Below are 22,623 nucleotides of genomic sequence, written 5' to 3'. Positions count from 1 at the left end.
TTTTGTCAAACTTCAACATGAATCAGCCATAAGTATACATATGTCACCTCCCTTTTGAACCTCCCTCCCTTCTCCTTCCCCATCCCACCCCTCTAGGTTGATACAGAGCCCCTGTTTGAGTTTCCTGAGCCATACAGCAAATTCCCATTGGCTATCTATTTTGTATATGGTGATGTAAGTTTTCGTGTTACTTTTTCCATACGTCTCACCCTCTCCTCCCCTCTCCCCATGTCCATAAGTCTCTTCTCTGTGTCTGTTTCTCCATTGCTGTCCTGTAAACCTTCAGTGTATTTTTTAACTGATAGATGTACAAAAGCTGTGCTTTACATACTAATACTTCTCCATATATTTAATTATAGGAAAGGTGGTAGAAGTAAGTGGTTCTAAAACACTGAGATATTTGGCTTTGGTAAAGCTTCATTTCATTACTGCAAGGTTAGTACCAACTTCTGTGTATCCTCATGGTAATTAGAAGAGTGCTCTAAGGGTAGTTAATAGTCATAAAACATAGTTCAGCATGTGAACACAAAGAATATTGGCATATTTTCAACTATAGTAAGAGCAGTTTAAAAATTCCATAAAGAGAATTGGACAGAATTTAAGATTTCAATGTGTGCGTGCTTAGTTGCTCAGTGGCATCTGACTCTGTGCAACCCCATGGAGGTCTCAATATATATTGCTAATTACAGAATGATTATTATCCAATTTCTAGCTATTGATGACTTGGGTATATCTTGAATTACAATTTCTAATGATGAAAGATTATATCCAGTGTTTCCAGCTCAGTATAGTCAGAAAGGGGCCTCCCAGGTGCCAAAGCAGGAGAGTTGAGAGACATGCGTTCAATCCCTGGGTCTGGAAGGTCCCCTGGAGAAGCTCATGACAACCTACTCCAGTATTCTTGCCTGGAGAATTCCATGGACAGAGGAGCCTGGTGGGCTATAGTCCATGGGGTTGCAAAGAGTTAGACATGACTGAAGCCACTTAGCACACACATATGCGCAGTAAGAAAGATGACCCTATTTGAGAGAGTAACAGAGCTTCTGTTGGATAGGAAACAGCCTATGGAAATACAATACATATGGCTGGATGCTGTTTACAGTGTATGTAAACTGCCACTACTTTATCAAGTTGTAGTATCTCTCCTTTCAAAATCTTAGACAGCTTGTGTGTACCATCTGCTCTTTGTCTGTATTCCTTCCGTGCTTTTATCTAGAAAAATGGTTCTTGAAATTCTTATAGTACTCTTCATACCGTTTGCCACATATTTTGAGAAGCATCTGGTTGGAAGAAGTCCTGTATTTGTTCCCAGCTGCCTAGTGCGTGCCATGTTTCTTGTGAATCTAGTTTTGTTAACTTTGGGGGTAAATGCTTTTGCATTTCCTTAAGTACATATTTATGGTGAGACTAATAGCCCAAAGCAAGTTGCTAACGGTTGTATAAATGAAAGACTCAGCATCAGGAAAACTTGATTAATTTACCTGACATCTAATTTGCACAGGGTTACCTGAAAATTGGTGTTTGTTTCTTTTGCTTGATGATTTCAAGATGGACCTTGTCTCTTTAAGGGATCCTGGATACCTTGAATACTTTCTCAAACATCTGCTCCAGTTTCATCAGGAAGACTTTGGGCTAGCTATAATTCACATAGCTTTCCCTTCAGCAAACAAGGCACCTACCTGTCACTAAGACAAATTTTCCAAGGAGCTAAAGAAATGAAGAGTGTTTAAAGGAGCTTTGAATGTTAATAGAGACAGAACTTTCAGTTAAGTGAGCTGTAGGATTGTCTGTTGCTATCTACTTTTTACTTATTTTTATAGCTTTTTTTTTAAAAATAACACTCACATTAAAAATTTTGAAATTTAAAACAAGAAGAAATTTAAAAGAAGAAAATTAAAATCATACATAATACCTAGAAATAATCTCAATAGCTACCACTTTTGTGGTGTCACTAGGAAATCAGTACCGTTTTAAGTGCTTCACTTCTATTAATTCTTTTAACTCTCATGATGATATTATGATTGAAACTATCATACTCCTTGTTGTAGAGATGAGGAAACTGAAGCATAGGTTAAGTTACATGCCCAAGGTCACTTGACTAAGAGGTGGCAGAGAGATACTGGCAGTCTAATTCCAAGGTCTAACTTTAAACTGAGATGCTGCGTCATCGACTCTTATTTATTCCTATTCACACTTAAATGAAATTCCTTCCAGATTACTTCCAATCAAGTTTTTAAAACAAAATTGAAATAAGAGACCTTTTTTAATTATGTGCCTTAATTTTACTTAACCTTATAAAAAGTGTTACACTACACTATCTACAGATGTTTGGTAGGTATCTTTGTAGTGAAGATGCTTTAAATTAGTAAAGGGCTTCCCTCATAGCTCAGTTGGTAAAGAATCCGCCTGCAATGCAGGAGACCCCGGTTCGATCCCTAGGTTGGGAAGATCCACTGGAGAAGAGATTGGCTACCCACCCCAGTATTCTTGGGCTTCCCTTGTGGCTCAGCTGGTAAAGAATCCACCTGCATTGCGGGAGACCTGGGTTCGATCCCTGGGTTGGGCAGATCCCCTGGAGAAGGGAAAGGCTACCCACTCCAGTATTCTAGCCTGGAGAATTCCATGAGCAACTTTCACTTTCATTTCAAAGTTGCTGAGACCCCTGACTTCATTTATCACCTATTTCCAAAAATTTGCTTTGCCTAGAGTAGTAACATAGTACAGAAGAAAAGTGCAGGAAGCCAAGATGGTGCAGATCTGAGTAAACCACCTTTGGTTAGTCCCTTAGCCTCTTTAAGTCTCAGTTTCTTTCTCTATAAAATAAGGATAAATATATTGATATAGGGCTATAGGATTGCCATGATGACTAAATATTATGCATGTGAAGTGTGCTTACTAGGGTATATATAGCCACTTACAAATGTCAGTGGTAACAATGTTACCACTTGTTAATGGTAACAATAATAATGATCATGTCCAGCTACAATTGTCAATCCCTAGAGGAAATTCTTTCTTAGTCGAGGGAGGAGATAAGAGAGGTTTATCAAGGAAATGAACACAGAATTCTGTCACTCTCAGGAACTATTGAAAAATCCTTTAATAACGGTGATGGAAACACTGAAAAATTACCAGCATAAATAAGATTTCCATGTTACTTCCTTCTAGACTTTTGTCTATTAAGTTTTCTGTTTTATTTTTTTAATTTTGCCATTTGACTCCTTTCTATTCTAAGGTCAATGAATTGCTTAGTCAACTGCTTTTGTTTTCCGCCTCCTTCTTTTTTTTTCTTTTAAATTATATGTATATACACAATTAAATATTTATATATAAATTTATATTTAACACAAAAATATTTTATATTGGTATATAGCCAATTAACAATGTTGTGATAGTTTCAAGTTCCTCCTATTTCAATTTGCTTATTCTTTCATTCCTCTCCCTTCTACTTGGTTACTTGCTTGCTTAATGTCTCCCTTTTCTCTTCTCTTTCCCATGTCCTTGTACTAAATGCTTCTGCTTGTAGACAAATCCGGTCCGGGGTGGGGGACTGGAGTCTTGCCATGGATCTTTGAGAGGTGCCTGTTTTCCCCTATTCTCTCCCTTTGCACAGAACCACATCTGCATGGTTTCAGGTGCAGAAACCTGGACACTTGAGGTCAAGCCCTTCAGACAAGGAGATCCTGACTCCATATTCACAATACTGCAGCAATCTGCAACCTAAAACCATTAAGAACCAAGCTGCTAAATGAACTGCTTTGTAACTGACCTGACTTAACCACTTAAGAAGGAGATAATATTCAAAATGTGAATAAAATGATAAAGAAGGTAGATTGTTTTTAAACTCCCAGGCTCTTCGAAAATTGACTGAAAATGTCTACATAAATTGCACTGATGATATTTGATATGAAACTCTCTAATTCTCCAGCTTTTGCCGTCTTTGGAAATTGTTGGTAGTAGCTCAGCACATACTGACAAATTTTTATATTTTCTTTTAATTTAGGGCTTGGCACTTACATTAGAAATCTTAGCAAGACTGAAAGGCAGAACCAGCTGAGGTGGAATACCTGCCTTATAAACTTGTTATGGAGATATTCTTGAGAATATGTGAAAAAAAGTACCTATATTCTGAAAAGATATCATCAGCCCCTGCCCACTGTCTTAAATTCATGTTGCCCTGTCCAGAGAAAGTACCATAGAAAATTCTGCAGTGGGTAAGTCTAGACAAAATATTTTTGGATAATTTGAGCATATCCCTCCAGATTAAAGAGTGTTGCAAAGGGGTTAATTGGACTCAAAAATCCCTCCCCATGAGGTTTGAGAGTCTGTGATATAAATTCCATCTGTTACTTGAAGCAGTTTATGGGTTTGGCAATATGATGTGTTGGCTTGACAATTGTTTAAAAAATCCCTCTTAGTCTGATACAGGTATAATTTTTTTTTATAGTATCCAGATTTATTTTCCTCAACATCTAATTTTAAATTAGAAACCACTCCAGCTCCATGTCTGGGATACCAAATTTGTTCTAAATCTGAATACTACATAGCCATCTCTTGACCAAAGAGGTGTAACTTTCATACTGTAGTGGGAGTAGAACATTCTTCCCCAAGTCTGATACTATGAGAATTGGAATGTTATAAATAGTGAAAGTCAGACCTGAAATATTTCCTGACTATACTTTCTCTGATTCAAGGGGTTGTCTACAAACTGCCTTCAGTTCGTAGAATCTGAGATGGTCTCTAGGCTTATATAGACTGTGTGCTCATTTTCCAGGATTAATTTTCATAGAGATAAAGCCAGATTTAAGAAAGAAGAGAAGTAAATACAGTCTTAAATAATTAAATTGGGAAAAGTCAGCTTTCACCTCAAGAGGGTGAATGTTGTCCTAGCCATGGAAAGGCGGGATCTGCTTCCCTCTGGCCCTTTCCTCACCCACAACCCTGGTTTTGAATTTTACACAAAGGGCTTGTTGTTGTTGTTCAGGTCCTAAGTCATGTCTGACTCCGGGCAGCCCCATGGACCACAGCTCGCCAGGTTCCTTTGTCCATGGGGTTCTTCAGGCAAGTGTCCTAGTGGTGTGGTGGTGGTAGTTTAGTTGCTAAGATGTGTCCAACTCTTGTGACCCCATGGACTGTAGCCTGCCAGGCTCCTCTGTCCATGGGAATTCTCCAGGCAAGAACACTGGAGTGGGTTGCCATTTTCTTCTCCAAGGAATCTTCTGGGACCAGGGATCAAACCCACATCTCCTGTACTGGCAGGTGGATTCTTTACCACTGAGCCGCCAGGGAAGCCCACAAAAAGGGCGACCTTGGATATATTCATTCATGGATAGGAAATGCCTACAGGTCTGTCTGCTTCAGCTTCCTGATGCTCTATGAAATAGTTGACTTTTTATCATGCCTCCTATCCTCTTCTATAGACCTGTTTGATTACATGATTAGGTTATAAGCTTTCATTCTGACCTGCTTCCCTTTAAATTCTACTTCTAATCTAATAATTTTCCCTGGCTCCACACTCCACCACTGCTGCAAGGAAGGGGCTCTGTTCCTTCAGTCTGCACCAACTCCTCAGGAAACTTTCTATCTGGGTGGATATTAGTGCTTCAGCTTCACTTATGTGAAGAAAGAGATTTGACAACTTTCTCTAATTGTTGGTCAGCTCACAGAGAAGACAGAGTTCTTGGTCTATGAAGACACTGAACCTACTCTATACTTGCCGAGTCTACCAACAGGAGATAAGAAGCCTTAGGCCTTGCTCTGCATGGAAGGAGATGTCATTTCCCATTATTTAGAACTAAGATAGCAGATTTATGTCTCCAGAACAAGATGGTGATGACCTCAGTAGCCTTAGCTAGTTTTGTAGGACAAGTAAATAAACCTGAAATATCAATTTCTGGGAAAAAAATTTGACCCTAACCTTTACAGACACATAGGGAAACCCTATTTAGGACTAGTGCCCATGGCACTCTTGTCCCCTTCTAGTCATTTTGACTGACCTTTTCTTCTTTAGATTGTAATTTGATACTAGAAATATTTCCTTGCTCTTTATTCCAGGATTCCAGATTAATAGGTTTGGACTCCTTAAAAAAAGAAAACAGAGTGTCCTTAACTCTATGAAGACTGTGAGTTAGCATCTGGAACTGCTCCTTGCTTTTGTGGATGCCTGATCTCTTGGGCTAATGTTTATTCCACCAGCTGCCCTTTTTTAACATGCCCAGCCTCCCGAGAGCCAGATAAAAAAGTTCTCCGTGCACCTGCTTTTCCACTCAGAACTGTCTCCTGGCTCCATTTCTCATCATCTCCTCCAAACTGCTTTCTTATTAGCTATCAGTCTCCATGTTCTTTAAATGTCACTAGGCTCCCATCATTGCTAGTTCTCCTTTGAAATGGCATCTTGATTTCATGCTGGATCTCATTAAATATGCCTTTGAGGGAGTGTTTTGGTAAATACCTCCATCAAAAGGCTTCAGATCCATGACATTATAGCTATGTCTTTGGCTTTCCTGTGACTTTAGACACTAACTGAATGCTGTGTTCTTTACTGGTTAACTAAAAAATTCTAGTGCTGAAAAATCATGTGGCATTTCCTGCCTCTAGATCTAAGTGACTATCCAATCCAGGGCATTGATTCCATGTGATGAGTTGCATCTAGTGTGAGCAGACATTAAGCTTCCATGTGGCAGGGACTTCCTTCCTTCCTTTCACTTTTTTTTTTTTTTTTGATTCTCTTTAATTTTATTTTATTTTTAAACTTTACAAAATTGTATTAGTTATGCCAAATATCATCTAACTTAATTCCTGTTTTTAAAAAATTGAAGTATAGTTGACTTACAACATTATATTAGTTTCAGGTGTATTACATAGTGATTTCACATTTGCATACATTACACAATTAGCATCAACCTAGTTATCATCTATCCCCATATAAAATGATTACATTATTAACTGTATTCCTTAGGCTGTATATTACATCCCATGGCTTATTTATTTTCTAACTAGAAGTCTGCACCTCTTAATCCTTTTCATCTATTTCACTCAACTCTCACCCCGCTTCTCTCTGGTAATCACCCACTTGTTCTCCATATCTATGGGTCTGGTTTTGTTTTTGTGTTTTGTTTTCTAGATTCTACATCTAAGTGGTTATATTGTATTTGTTTTTTTGGTTTGTTTGTTTGTTTTTTGGTCTGGTTTATTTCACTTAGCATCATGCTGTCTAGAGTTATTTATGTTGTTGCAGATAGCAAGATTTCAAGTTTTGTGGTTGAATAATATTCCATTGGGCTTCCCTTGTAGCTCACTTGGTAAAAAATCTGCCTGCAGTGCAGGTGACCTGGGTTCGATTCCTGGATTGGGAAAATCCCCTGGAGAAGGAAATGGCAACCCACTCCAGTATCCTTGCCTGGAATATCTCATGAAGAGAGGAGTCTGGTGGGCTGCAGTCCCTGAGGTCGCAAAGAGTCAGACATGACTGAGTGACTAACATGGCTCAGATGGTGAAGCATCTGTCTACAATGCTGGAGACCCAGTTTCGATCCCTGGGTTGGGAAGATCCCCTGGAGAAGGAAATGACAATCCCTCCAGTACTATTGCCTGGAAAATCCCATGGACAGAGGAGCCTGGCAGGCTACAGTCCATGGGGTCACAGAGTCAGACACGACTGAGCAACTTCACTTCACTTCAATATTCCATTACATATATATATATATACCACATCTTCTTTATCCATTCATCTAGGGATGAGCATTCAGGTTGCTTCCATATTTTAGCTATTATAAATATGCTGCACTAAACATTGGGGTGCACATATCTTTTCAAATTAGTGTTTTTACTTTCCTCAAGTAAATAATCAGAAGTGAAATTGCTGAATCATATAGTAGTTCTATTTTTACTTTTCTGTGGATCTTCCATACTGTTTTACACAGTGGATGCACCAATTTACAGTCCCCTTAACAGTGAATGAGGGTTCACTTTAGTCCACATTCTCACCCTTGCCTATTATTTGTTGTCTTTTTGGTGATTGCCATTCGGAAATGTGTGAGGCAGTGTCTTATTGGGTGTTGATGAGCATTTCCCAGGTGAGTAGTGATGCTGAACAACTTTTCATGTGTGTGTTGGCTGTGTATATGTCTTCTCTAAAAATTTCTGTATTCAGATCCTGTGCTCATTTTTCAGTTGGATTATTTGGAGTTTTTGATGTTGATTTATGTGGATTCTTTCTATATTCTGGATATTAATACCTTATCTGATATATTCTTTGCAAATATCTTCTTTCATTCAGTAGGCTATCTTTTCATTATTTTGATGGTTTCCTTCCCTATGAAAAGATTTTTAATTTGATGTTAATTTGATGTCTCATTTATTTTTGCTTTTGTTGCCCTTGCCTGAGGAGATATATCCAAAAAAATATCGCTAAGACCAATCAATGACATTAATTTCCTCTAGACATTTCATGGTTTCAGGTTTTACATGTAAGTCTTTAATCTTTTGAGTTTATCTTTGTCTGTGTTAGGAGTACTCCAAGTTCATTCCTTTGCATGTAACTTTCCAGTGGCATCCCAACACCACTTATTAAAGAAGTTCTCTTTTCTCTTTTGTATATTATTGCCACCTTTGTCATAGGTTTAATTGACCACATAACTGTGGGCTTATTTCTATTCTTTTCCATTGATCTTTGTGTCTTTTTTTTTTTTTTTTTTGGTGATAGTACCATAATGTTTTGATCACAATCAGTTCAGTTCAGTTCCTCAGTCATGTCCGACTCTGAGACCCCATGAATCGCAGCACTCCAGGCCTCCCTGTCCATTACCAACTCCCGGAGTTCACCCAAACTCATGTGCATCGAGTCAGTGATGCCATCCAGCCATCTCATCCTCTGTCATCCCCTTCTCCTCCTGCCCCCAATCCCTCCCAGCGTCAGGGTCTTATCCAATGAGTCAACTCTTCACATGAGGTGGCCAAAGTACTGGAGTTTCAGCCTCAGCATCAGTCCTTCCAATGAACACCCAGGACTGGTCTCCTTTAGGATGGACTGGTTGGATTTCCTTGCAGTCCAAGGGACTCTCAAGATCCTTTAGGATGGACTGGTTGGATCTCCTTGCAGTCCAAGGAACTCTCAAGAGCCTTCTTCAACACCACAGCTCAAAAGCATCAATTCTTTGGCACTCAGCTTTCTTCACAGTCCAACCCTCACATCTATACATGACCACTGGAAAAACCATAGCCTTGACTAGATGGACCTTTGTTGGCAAAGTAATATCTTTGCTTTTTAATATGCTATCCAGGTTGGTCATAACTTTCCTTCCAAGGAGAAAGCATCTTTTAATTTCATGGCTGCAATCACCATCTGCAGTGATTTTGGAGCCCCCAAAAATAAAGTCTGACACTGTTTCCACATTTATTTGCCATGAAGTGATGAGACCAGATGCCATGATCTTCATTTTTTTGAATGTTGAGCTTTAAGCCAGCTTTTTCACTCTCCACTTTCACTTTCACCAAGAGGCTCTTTAGTTCCTCTTCACTTTCTGCCATAAGGGTGGTGTCATCTGCCTATCTGAGGTTATTGATATTTCTCCCAACAATCTTGATTTCAGCTTGTGCTTCATCTAGCCCAGCATTTCAGACGGAGGCTCGTGACATTGTACAGGAGGCAGGGATCAAGACCATCCTCAAGGAAAAGAAATGCAAAAAGGCAAAATGGTTATCTGAGGAGGCCTTACAAATAGCTGTGAAGAGTAGAGAAGCGAAAGGCAAAGAAGAAATGGAAAGATACACGCATTTGAATGCAGGGTTCCAGAGAATAGCAAGGAGAGATAAGAAAGCCTTCCTCAGTGATCAGTACAAAGAAATAGAGGAAAATAGAATGGGAAAGACTAGAGATGTCTTCAAGAAAATTAGAGATACCAAGGGAACATTTCATGCAAAGATGGGCACAATAAAGGACAGAAATGGTATGGGCCTGACAGAAGCAGAAGATATTAAAAAGAGATGGAAAGAATACACAGAATTATACAAAAAAGATCATGAACCAGATAACCACGATGGTCTGATCACCAACCTAGAGCCAGACATTCTGGAATGTGAAGTCAAGTGGGCCTTAGGAAGCATCTCTACAAACAAAGCTAATGGAGGTGATGGAATTCCAGTTGAGCTATTTCAAATGCTGAAAGATGATGCTGTGAAAGTGCTGCACTCAATATGCCAGAAAATTTGGAAAACTCAGCAGTGGCCACAGGACTGGAAAAGGTCAGTTTTCATTCCAATCCCAAAGAAAGGCAATGCCAAAGAATGTTCAAACTACCACACAATTGCACTCATCTCACATGCTAGTAAAGTATGCTCAAAATTCTCCAAGCCAGGCTTCAGCAATACGTGAACCGTGAACTTCCACATGTTCAAGCTGGATTTAGAAAAGGCAGAGAAATCAGAGATTAAGTTGCCAACATCTGTTGGATCATTGAAAAAGCAAGAGAGTTCCAGAAAAACATCTACTTCTGCTTTATTGACTATGCCAAAGCTTTTGTCTGTGTGGACCACAACAAACTCTGGAAAATTCTTCAAGAGATGGGAATGCCAGACCACCTGACCCGCCTCTTGAGAAATCTGTATGCAGGTCAGGAAGCAACAGTTAGAAGTGTACATGGAATAACAGACTAGTTTCAAATAGGGAAAGGAGTACATCAAGGCTGTATATTGTCACACTGCTTATTTAACTTATATGCAGAGTACATCATGAGAAATGCTGGGCTGGAGGAAGCACAAGCTGGAATCAAGATTGCTGGGAGAAATACCAATAACCTCAGATATGCAGATGACACCATCCTTTGTCAGAAAATGAAGAAGAACTAAAGAGCCTCCTGATAAAAGTGAAAGAAGAGAGTGAAAAAATTGTCTCAGACATGACTGAAGAACTGAACTGATACTGATACTGACTGCTGTTAAGAATGTAGTGAAGTAGGTATTCATACTTATGGAAGTATCAAGTGATATATGAAAATATTGATCACAAAAGTTTGGAAATGCAGACAAGTAATTATCTAAAGGAGACAGACATTAATTTTATATTCAGAAAAAATAAAGGAATTAGAAAATTTTTAAATGAAGTAGAACTTAAACAATATTTTAATGTGTAATATAATTATTAAAATGTAAAAGACTTGCTTCTTGTAACAGCTTAGTTTCTGAGGCTTTTCATTAGTGGAAAAACCTGTGCTATCCCCACAAAAATCTGAGAGCAAACTATGGATACATTTGACATAATAAACTAACAAATAGTGTAGAACTGTTGAGTCTGTCTATAATCTTGGAATTCCTTGATGTGAACTTAGAAAAAGCAGGATAGGGCAGTGAATGGTGGCTGGTCTCTAAGGCAGGAGATATGAGTTCTATTCTAGTCTGCCACTTATGGTATTACCTTGTACATATCAATTTCTCATTCTGAACTTTAATATACAGCCTAGAAAATCAATAAATGTTTCTTGCTCAAGTTACTTGTCCAAGGCCACACAGGCATTGAATGTTGGAACATGTGAGGTTTGGCGGGTTTAGGCTGGCTGGAATATAATCAAATTTAGGAAGGGAGAAAATTCCAATTAGAGAGAACAGCATGAAGAAAAATGATCACATTCAGACCACATGTGAAGCTGGTTTATGCAGCCAGTACAGACAAATATACATAATATCTCAGCATATTAGTAATATTTTATAATAATGTTATATTTATTATAATATATAATATCTCAGCTTTTTATGTATTATATGATATCTAAGCTTTCTTTCTATTATTGTTTTATAATTTAATTGCTTATACATTTTCTTATTTGGTCTTCTTGGAAGATCTTTGGAGTTTGAATGAACAGTTACTATCATCCTTGCACACTCTTGAATTAAAATTAAAAAAGTTAAGATACTCTTTCCTAAGGAAGTATTAGGTCAGGAAATTCAGATAGGCACCTCATAGTAATTTGATGGAAAATATTGAAACCGATGGAAAGCAACTTAAAACTCAGCACATGAAGGTAATGGATATTCAGTAGCATACCCCAGAGAAGTAAGTGACAGAGGAGGAGACTGTTAGTGCAGGTTTATATTTTTGTTTTTGTTTTGGCTACACTGTGTGGCTTGCAGGATCTTAGTTCCCCAGCTAGAGACTGAATCTGGGCACTTGGCAGTGAAAGCCCCGAGGACTAACCACGGGACCACCAGGAAACTCACTCAGTGCAGATTTATATAAAAGATATTTGCATACAGAGGGCTCAAGGTCAGAATCTAGGACAGTGGATAGTAGTAAAGGAAAAAGATAATTTCCAAGCAGCATCTAGAAACTGGGTGGTAAATTTATCTACCACAGTTCAAAAGGAAGCAATGAAACATGTAGAACATTGAAAGAGAGGATTGACTTGGCACTGTTGTAAACCTCAAACTGATGATTTTGCAAGATTTCATTTCTACCTTAAGGCAAGACCACACCTCAACCACCTCATACAGACAAAAATCTTCCCTTAAAAGACATCAAGAAGAGGTTTCTCAATTGTATACACCTCAAACAAGTCTTTGTTGGGCCAAGATGGGGTTGGAATGATCTGAGCTCTGTCTGCCTTTTCTGCCTGTTCAGCCAAGTAAGATTTTGGAAACTGACTCATGTATGGTTGCCGCTGGACATCAGAGCCTTGTCAAACCAAGAGAGCTCTGTTGGAGGCTCCAGGGTAGAGCAGAGTGGGCCTTGTCTCTGGTTCCTGGAGACACAGCTGATACTTCTGTATACATATAAAAGCAACCTCAGGTATCTGAGATCCTCCGATTCCCCAGTCTAAGGCTTATCCACCCACTTGGAAAGTACTTTAGCAAAAAGTTGTTGTTTAGTTGCTAAGTTATGTCCAACATTTTTTGCGACCCCATAGATTGTAGCCCACCAAGCTTCTCTGTCTCTAGGACTTCCCAGGCAAGAATACTGGAGTGGGTTACCATGTCCTTCTCCAGAGGATCTTCCTGACTCAGGGATTGAACCAGTGTCTGCTGCATTAACAGGTAGATTTTTACCACTGAGCCACCAGGAAAGCCCCAACAATATGGTCACTTAATTCTACAACTGGGCAGAGAATGCCAGGTGGTATAGACATGTTTTGAAAATATGTTTTTTTAAAAAAATTTAAACATGTATATATATATTTGCATAGAGGGAAAAAATCAGTAGGGATGAAATAAACTTTTAAAGTGAGCTTTAATAATTTATTTATGACTATTTATATATACAAAATACACACACACAGAGTTATTAGAAAGAGGGCCCACCTGTGTGCTAATTGGTCATGTGCTCAGTGGTCTATGAGGTCATCTCCCATTTTTGTATTAACTTGGGGGCAGATAGGGTGAGATTAGTGGTGTTATGCCACCCATGAAATCCTTGATGAATCATAGAGGAATTTTCTCAATCTCTTTTCCTAAGCTAGTAGAAACTCACCAAGCAGGTGATTTGACAACCAAATTTCTCTTTTCCTTTAGGATCACTCTTATCCTTTACTCAAAAATCTCTGGAAACATTCCTATTCACTTGAAACAACAGTCTTTTCATTAGTTGGCTCCTGGATGAAGAAATGCTCTTCCTAGAGTAGATGTAGATTAGTTATGTTTTTATTCAACACCAGAACAAAAATCATATTAGGATTAAATAGCCAAGCAATAGTTCTTACTGATGACCTGATTCTTTAGAGATTTCTCAAGTAATTACATGTTGCTTCATATTTCCTCAAAAAAACCATTCATCCTACACTTTATCATGGGCCAGATGTTGAGAATTCTTTGGAAATTCTGTAGCTACATGTAAGTGTTAATATTAATTCCTCATGATGATGTATAAGGGATCTGAAAAGTTTTCATATGGAAGTTCTATTATTTCTGATGATTAAACATTTTACCATGCAAGAGACACCAGTCATATAGAAGAAATGTAGGTGGTTTTGTCTGCTTATTTCTGGATAATTTTTTTAGAACTGGAAGCAACAGAGTACATACAAACTTAATCATTCTCTCAATGTTTTCAGAAAGTTTTTATAGTTTCTATGAGTTTTCTCAAACTCTCTATTTCCCCCAAACACAAATAAAGCCCAAATTACTAACGAGTTAGAAGTAGCTGTTGATTTTTTCCTTCATATGAGAGGCTCTTTCATTCTCCATTTAGATCCTTCCAAAGGACTTATAAATATCTGTACTGTGGCTAGCTACCAGTATAATGTTCTGTATGGCAGCATAAGTAAGGAGGTAGAGAGAGAAAGTATATACAAGTTGCTCTGATGTGGTAAGAATGGCTCAGGCAACTGCATTAAGTGAAGTTCCCATTCATTAGGTGATGAAATAGCATTTACCCTTTAACTTTCTCTATAAATAGGTTCGCTATGGGTCAGTTCAGGTCAAAGCCCTACTGGGTCTAGACTGACATGCTTTCTAACTAAGGTTTACTATAAAAGTGGTGGCTCTATAAAAGTCCTTAAATATTGATTTATTTGAGTAGTGGACATTGGTGCCTAATTTCCTAGAAAATAGTTTTCCTTTTGCCTTGATGACTGCTCAGAGTTGTTTGGCCATTAATTTTATTTTGACCATTTTTCTCAAGTTTGCTCTCTTCCTATCTGAGGTCATGTGGTGCCATTGTCTTTGATTTCTTGGCAGTAACATAGGATAGTAAAGAAAATATTGGATCAGAAACTGGGAGACTTGAGTGTCCCTTCAAGTTTTGCCATTACCAACTAGGTGAACTTTGAGGTAATCACCCAATTCTCCCGTGTCTCTATTCTTTCCTCTGTAAAACGAGGATGTTGAACTAGATGGCTTTCCCAGTAATCAAGTTCTATGAGTAGGCACTATTTTACACCACTCTTTGTTCCCATGTTTTGTGCTGTGGCAAATTTTCTGTTATTATTTTTAAAAAGTAAGATGATAAAAGTAATGCATACATTTAGGGTAACAGGTGGCACAGTGGTAAAGAATCTGCCTGCCAATGCAGAAGACGCAAGTGATGCAAGTTCAATCTCTGGGTTGGGAAGTCTTCTGGAGAAGGAAACGGCAAGCCATTCCAGTATTCTTGTCTGGGAAATCCCATGGACAGAGAAGCCTGAAGGGCTATAGTCCAGGGGATCGCAAAGAGTTGGACATGACAGAGCACACACACACACAGAAAAATTAAAGAAGGCAATTACCAAAATAATTCCTACCCCATGCAAAGATAACTACTGTTAACATTTGTTGTATTGGGTGTCAGTGTTTTTCTTTTACATATGTATGTATTTGACTTCCATTTTATAATATATATAGGACTTCCCTGGTGGCTCATATGGTAAAGCGTCTGCCTACAATGTGGGAGACCTGGTTCAATCCCTGGGTTGGGAAGATCTCCTGGAGAAGGAAATGGCAACCCACTCCAGTATTCTTGCCTGGAAAATACCATGGATGGAAGAGCCTGGTAGGCTACAGTCCATGGGGTCGCAGAGTCTGGACATGACTAAGAGACTTCACTTATAATATATGTGTAATTATATTTTGTAGGTGAATAAAAATATTTTTACAAAGTGTATGATAATACTAAATATATAGTTTTATATGCTACTTATTTCACTTAACAGTACATTATGACTTATTTAATATTCTTCAAGAATATTATTTTTTTCAAAATATCAATTTTAATGTCTACAAAGTATACAGTGTCTGAATAGAAAAAAATCTAGTAAGTTTTCACTTTAAGTATGACATTGCTATATAAAAAATTAATTAAAAATCATTTCTATTTAGGTTAGACACTTTGATTATTTCAATTTTTTTCTATTATGAATAACACTGTACTGAACCTACTCACAATGAATGTTATAACCTTCCTGATGATTACTTTAGGAGAATGTATTAATTATCTTTTGCTGCATAACATATTATCCCCAAATTTGATGTATTAAAATAGTTAAAAATATTTACTGTCTCACAGTTTTTGTGGTAGGAGTTTGGGAGCACCTTAGCTGGCTGGTTTTGTCTCAAGTTCTCTAAATGATTATAGTTAAGTTGTCAGCTGGAGCTGCAGTAATCTGAAGGCTTGACTAGGGCTGGTGGATTTGCTTCCAAGGTGACTCACTCTCATCACTGGCACGTTGTTGTTGACTTGGCTGTTGATGTCAGCAGCCATCACTTGGCTGTTGACAAAAGGCCTTGGCTCTTCATTAGTGGGACTCTTCATGGGCCGCTTGAGTGCCTTCACAATGTGACAGCTGGCTTGGTCAGGACAAGTGACCTAAGAGGACGTAAGGCAGAAGCCACAGTGTTTCTTAAGACCTAACCTCAGAAGTCATGCTCCGTAATTTCTTCAATATCTCATTTATTACACAAATCAGTCCATTAAATGTGGGAAGACATCAACATCAGAAGATGAGACTCACTGGAAGCCATTTTAGAGGCAGGTTACCATAGATATTAATAGATTGCCTGAAGTGCAATTATGGGATCATACCTTAGTAGAAAAAAATAACTTTTTAATTGATCATATTATTTGCTATTTATTTATGCCAATGTAACAAAAGTATGTGCCGTCTCACATTCCCAAGTTCTCTAACCTTCCTGGGTCAACTTGTCCTTTAATACTTAAAAGGAGTGATTGAATCTTCTGTAGGCACAAGGAAATTTTGAGAAACTCAGAATTCTTCCCTTCGCACCAACCCAAGGATTTTGCAAGTTTTATATAGATCTGGTTACCTTTTTCTGTAATTTTGCAAATCCACTGAATTTTCAGTCTCTTCTCTGCATTTCTCTTCCTAATGTTGCTGTCTTCTCAGACCTCTATGTCGCATGTATATGACCTTCATTTCTATTTCAATCAAAGTGTTTTAAATGAAAGTGTTATAAATACGTAGCAGATTTTTATTAAATATTTGGGGATGGTGAGGAAAATCAGAGTGCAGCATGGTATACAAATAAAATTGAGTATTAGGCATTGCTGTCCAACAATTTCATCAGCTACTTCCCTCTCTAGAAATTTCTTGATGGCTATCCCAATTTAAAACTTCTTGTATTTTTCCTTCCCTATTACTGATTTCTCTTTATTCTTGAGTCCCACCCTTAGTTTGTCTGAAGTTAGTAAGATTTCTTTTGCTTCATTATGCAGAATAATCCAGCTGTCTCTCTACTATACCATTTTCTTCCAAAGTCTCCCATGAGAAATACAAATTTGACACCAAGAGACATATAAATAATTTTCCTGAGCAAAGAACTTTCTTTCTTGATGTGAATCATACCATTCCTAAGAAATGGTATGATTTCCTTTCCTAAGAAAGGAAAATGTTAATTTTCCTTTCTTAGAAATATTACTTAAATTTTCTCCTTGCTTTCTTCTTTTAGCATTTTTATTTTGATATAATTTCAGACCCTACAGAAAAGCTGCAAGAATAGTAGAAAGAATCCCTATATATACTTCGCCAAGTTTCCCCACATAATAACATTTTACCACATTTGCTTTATATGTCTTTTTCTGTGTGTGTGTAAATTTTATTCTAAACCATTTGAGGGTAAGATGGAGACACGATTCCTCCTTATCCGTAAATTCTTCAGTGTGTCTATTCTAAAAACATTTGCTTACATAACTCAAGTGCAATTATCAAAATTAGACAAATGACAAATAACATTGATATATCATAATTGTTTAATATACAGCCTTTATTCAGATTTTGCCAGTTGGTCTAAGAGTATCATTTTAGCAAAACAAAACCCAAGATCTTGTGTTTCATTTTGGTGTCTTGTCTTTTTAGTCTCTTTCTATCTGGAATGGCACTTCAGTCTGTGACACTCGTGAAGTGCACAGGTCGGTTATGTTGCTGAATATCTTTCAGTGTGGGTTTGTCACTATTTCCTCATGATTAGATTCAAGTTGTGGTTTCAGAGATGTGTTATTCTTCATGAACCATATCAGGAATGCATGGTAACAATTTGCCCCATTGCTAGTGATTGGGGATTTGGGTTTAATTTTTTTTCTTGATACTCATAAAGTGAAAGTGAAGTCGCTCAGTCCTGTCTGACTCTTTGCGACCCCGTGACTGTAGCCCACCAGGCTCCTCAGTCCGTGGGATTCTCCAGGCAAGAATACTGGAGTGGGTTGCCATTTCCTTCTCCAGGGGATCTTCCTGACCCAGGGATTGAACCCAGGTCTCCCACATTGCAGGCAGAGGCTTTAACCTCTAAGCCACCAGGGAAGCCGGTTAGCATGATTCTAAATATTTATAATGTAATGGCATGGAGCTTTTGGAATTTCTTCACAAAGTAACTTTATTATAGTTCTGTTTTCTAAAAATCAAAGAAAATTAAGCTTCCTTCCTGGACCATTCTTTCTTTTTTCCTATCTAGGTTAAGCCTTTCTAGGTTTAATTCAAATTCTTCCTCCTCTGTGAAGTCTTCTCTGTCAGCCTATGCAGAAGTAATTTTTCCTGAACTTAAATCTATTAAACATAATGAACCTAGTATGAAGTCTGACATTTTGTAAACACTCATTAAACATTGTCTCCTTTCTGCTTTTCTGCTTCTTATCTGATATCTCACATTTATTGTATTTTAAATATTTTATTTAATCATGAAATTTTAGATATGAAAGCAAAATCAATAATAAGTTAATATCATTTCCGTTTATGTATGAAGAAAGGTTATATTACTCTGGAACTGATATCGGGAGTTCATAGAATCTCAGAATTTTAAAACCCCTAACAAGTTTTGTTTCATGGAGATGGTACAGGGACAAAGTGGATGGCTTAGCAGTTGCAGATCTAGGTTCCTGCCAGCCAATTCAACAAAGTTTCTCTGATTTTGTCTGTTTTATATGTTGCATTTCTACATAATAATTTTTACCAAAAAAAGGGATTCAGCTACTAAAAAGAAAGCAAAAAATAAAAATATGAAAACAGTTGCTCTATCCCATATCAACCCAATGTGCAACCTCTGCTAGGGGTCATATAAGGTATGCTTTTGATCCTAGAGACAAGGAACTTACTGACTCCTCAGTCACTGAGCACTTTTCACATACCAGGCATCTTGTAGGCACCGATCATACAAAGATGAACAACACATACATAGATACTGCTCTCATGAAGCTGATAGATTTAAAACTTCATTTTGATATTTGGCAAAACTAATACAGTTATGTAAAGTCTAAAAATAAAATAAAATTAAAAAAACAAACAAAAAAAAAAACAAAACAAAACAAACAAACAAAAAAAACTTAAAAAACACCTTTTTATATCAAGTTGAAGTCTACTTACTTGTGAGGTGAACGTGATGACGCTACATTACGGAAACAAGCCTACTGACTTGTCATTTCTCTCTTCCGGGTCTATAAAGAAAAGACTAGCTGCCTAATCTACATAAAGCTCTTAATTTTACAAAGACAGATTAATATTTTTTCTTCTCCAGGGTAAAACTTCCAAAGCCTTTCAACTAATTTTTTCATGTGTCTATTTTTTTTTTCTTTTTTTGTAAGACTTCATTTTTCAGAGCAGTTGTAGGTTTACAATAAAGGAGAGTGCTAAGATTTCCCACATACCCCTACCCCCTGCTGCTACACAACTTAGCTTTCCCCATTATTAACATCACTCACCAAATGGAACTTTTATATTTTTTTTCTTGTTTAAAACTTATTTATTTTCAATTATACATATACATGTATCTATTGGTAACTTTTTTTTAAAAAACCAAGGATGAACTTAAGTCAACATATCACAATCACCCAAAGTCCATAAGGGTTTGTCTCATTCATTTTTCCTTGTTTGTCTCAACAATTACATCATAAATCTAAGGTATATATGGAAGTCAAAGTGTTGAGAGAGGTTAAAGGAGAAAAATAGATGGTTAAGCATTTATTAGAATGTCTAATTTCTCATTATATAATTATAATTTCTTTGAATAATTGTAATAGTATTTTTCCCACTTCTATTGGAATGAGCAAAAGTACTTTTCTAGCCGAGTTTCACAGAAGAGCAGTTTATCATCTTTCCCAGAAATGGTTCTTTATATGACTCATAAATTACTATACAAATTGGAAATGACTATTGTTCAGTCTGAAATATAGCTTTTTGTATACTAAATAGAAATAAAGAGATGAAATATATGCTTTGTTTTACAATGCTTATATGGTATAGTAAAAGGAAAATACATTTTTCTTAATGTTTCTAAAACTGTTTCTTGTGGATAATGTTAAATAAGAACTTTTTTTTTGTAAATACTGAAGGGAAAAAGGATGACAGGAGCCTTCTCTCTTTGTTATTTTGCTTTTTAAAGGAAAACAGTTATAAATGAAAATATTAATAACAAAATCATTTAACTCCATTTTCACTGACTTGTTTCACCCACTCCTTCATACAATTGCCTCACCCTCCTTCCAGAAAACATATATTACTTCTTTTAATTTGAGCTTTCTCATCTCAAAATATTAAGTTATTGCTTTATGCTTTGGTTAGTATATAAGGCAGTGGAAGCCAAAGAGGGAAATATATATTTGAGTAAGACTTTGTCCAACAAAACATGGCATGTTGGCGTCCTAACCCCCAAGTGTCTCAGAATGTGAATTTATTTGGGGATAGAGTCTTTACATAGGTGATCAAGTTAAAATGAAGTCTTTAGTGTGGGCCCTAATCTGATATGATTGATGTTCCTGCAAAAGATGGGAGTGGAATATGGAGACAGTGATAGAAACACTTAGAGGGAAGATCACATGAAGAGACAGGGAGAAAGCAGCCAGCTACAAGCCAAGGAGAGAGGCCTGGAAAGATCTTTCCCTCAAAAATGCCTGATGGAGCCAACAGTACTGACACCTTTGATTTCGGACTTTTAACCTCCCAAACCGTGAGACAATACATTTCTGTTATTTAATCCTTCTAGTTTGTGGTGCTTTGTTACAGAAGAAATATGGAATTGTTCAGAAGCATAAGAATATTTCTTGTAAAGTCAGACAAAAACAAATATTGTATGATATCACTTGTATGTGAGATCTATAGAGGAAACTAGTGAATTTGTAAAGAAAGAGAAACAGACTCAAGATATAGAGAACTTCTATGTGCCAAGTTATTATAGTTCTAAGTACAATGTAACTGCTATGTAAATAGTTGCCAGCATGTGGCAAATTCAAGGTTTGCTTTTTAGGTACTTTTTGGAATTTTTTTTAAAATCAGCATTTGGTGGAATTCATGGATGCAAAACCTAAAGATGAAGAGAGCTAACCTTATTCTTAACACTACATTGGATACTACACATTACCTAGAGAAAGTTGGTCACAATACTATCTAGAATTTGACAAATTAGAGTAATTTCTTTACCTTTTCAGAACTTAGGAAGATTCCTTTTTAACTGGTGAGATTTTTCAGTATTAGTGCTTGTGTTAGTCTTCTGTGGTGGCCATAACAAACGACCACAAACTGGTTATTTACGACAGCAGAAGTTTATTTGCTCACTGTTTTGAAGGCCCAAAGTCTGAACTCAAGGGCCACAGTCCCCTCAGGGACCCTAGTGGCAATTCCATCTCTGCCATTTTCAGCTTCTGGTGGCTATAGTCCCTCTTTGGTGCTTCTTGGTCACATCATTCCAATCTCTGTCTCCATGGTCACACCGCCTGCTGCCCTTCCTGCTGTGTTTATTTCCTCTGTGTGTCTCTTATAGAGACTCTTCTCATTGGATTAGGGGCCAGATAATCCAAGATGATCTCATTTCAAAATCCTTAACTTAATTACGTCCGTAATAACTCATTTTCTGAGTGAGGTGACATTTAAAAGTTTCAGAGATTTGATTTAAAATACAAACATCTTTTAGAGGGGCCACCATTCAACCCATTACAATGCTGTCTCATGTTTTAAATTCAGTGTGCTTTTCTTGTGGTCATAGTGAACCAAAATATTTTCAGGAAATTAATAACAAAGACAAGAAGGAGAGGAAGATGGGGGAGAGAAAAAGCTTACTTCTATGGAGAATAACCATTACAAACCTTTATATGTTTCAACATTTGCTACTAAAGTATAATCCTCATTATTTGAGAGTAGTTTAAAAGAAGTGAAAAAAATTGGAGGTTTCTTGGGGAAAATGCAGTTAAATACTTGAATAAAAATATGGGGAGAAAGAATTTTTAAGGCGGTTGAGATGAACTATTTTAAATTATAAGCCATTCAAAAAGCATTGTCATAAACAAATTTAACTCATGATCTTAATCATCATAACCTTTAATAGATCTATCTTCCTGTGTCTGTTTCTATAGTAAACAAATAACATTTCGGCATAGTTTTGTATGATTACTACAAGACTAAGAAACAATTTGTCATTGGCAAGTCTGGTGAATGCAAGACGTTAGTGAGTCCTTGACACGTGACTGTTCATTATAACTTGCCAAAGCCTCAATTAAACCCAGAATTTTAAGAAACTGAAATGTTATTCCTAATGAAAATGCTGTAACTTAAAAAAAAACTTTTCACAACCTAATAATAATACAACAATAAACGTGAGCAGACAATTCACAAAAGAAACCTTATAAATACTAAAAATAAAGTTCAAACTCAGTAATAATCAAAGAAATTCAAGTTACATATTTTTACCCAATGGAGTGGCAGTGATTAAAAAGAATAACAATATCCAGTATTG

General features: G+C 37.0%; 1 long non-coding RNA gene across 1 annotated transcript; it reads right to left on the bottom strand.

The window, feature by feature from the left end:
* Window positions 1-9,552: 9,552 nt before the first annotated feature.
* Window positions 9,553-17,145, bottom strand: LOC129657266 (uncharacterized). Its single transcript, XR_008716642.1, has 3 exons — window positions 16,720-17,145; window positions 16,106-16,261; window positions 9,553-9,661 (listed from the first exon to the last, which is right to left on the bottom strand). It is a non-coding gene; the product is annotated as an uncharacterized LOC129657266 (long non-coding RNA).
* Window positions 17,146-22,623: the final 5,478 nt, after the last annotated feature.

The sequence above is a fragment of the Bubalus kerabau genome, chromosome 7 (assembly GCF_029407905.1).
Source record: "Bubalus kerabau isolate K-KA32 ecotype Philippines breed swamp buffalo chromosome 7, PCC_UOA_SB_1v2, whole genome shotgun sequence".
Taxonomy (NCBI): domain Eukaryota; kingdom Metazoa; phylum Chordata; class Mammalia; order Artiodactyla; family Bovidae; genus Bubalus; species Bubalus kerabau.
The sequence above is the reverse complement of the archived record's forward strand: the minus strand, read 5'-3'. Positions and strand labels throughout refer to the sequence as shown.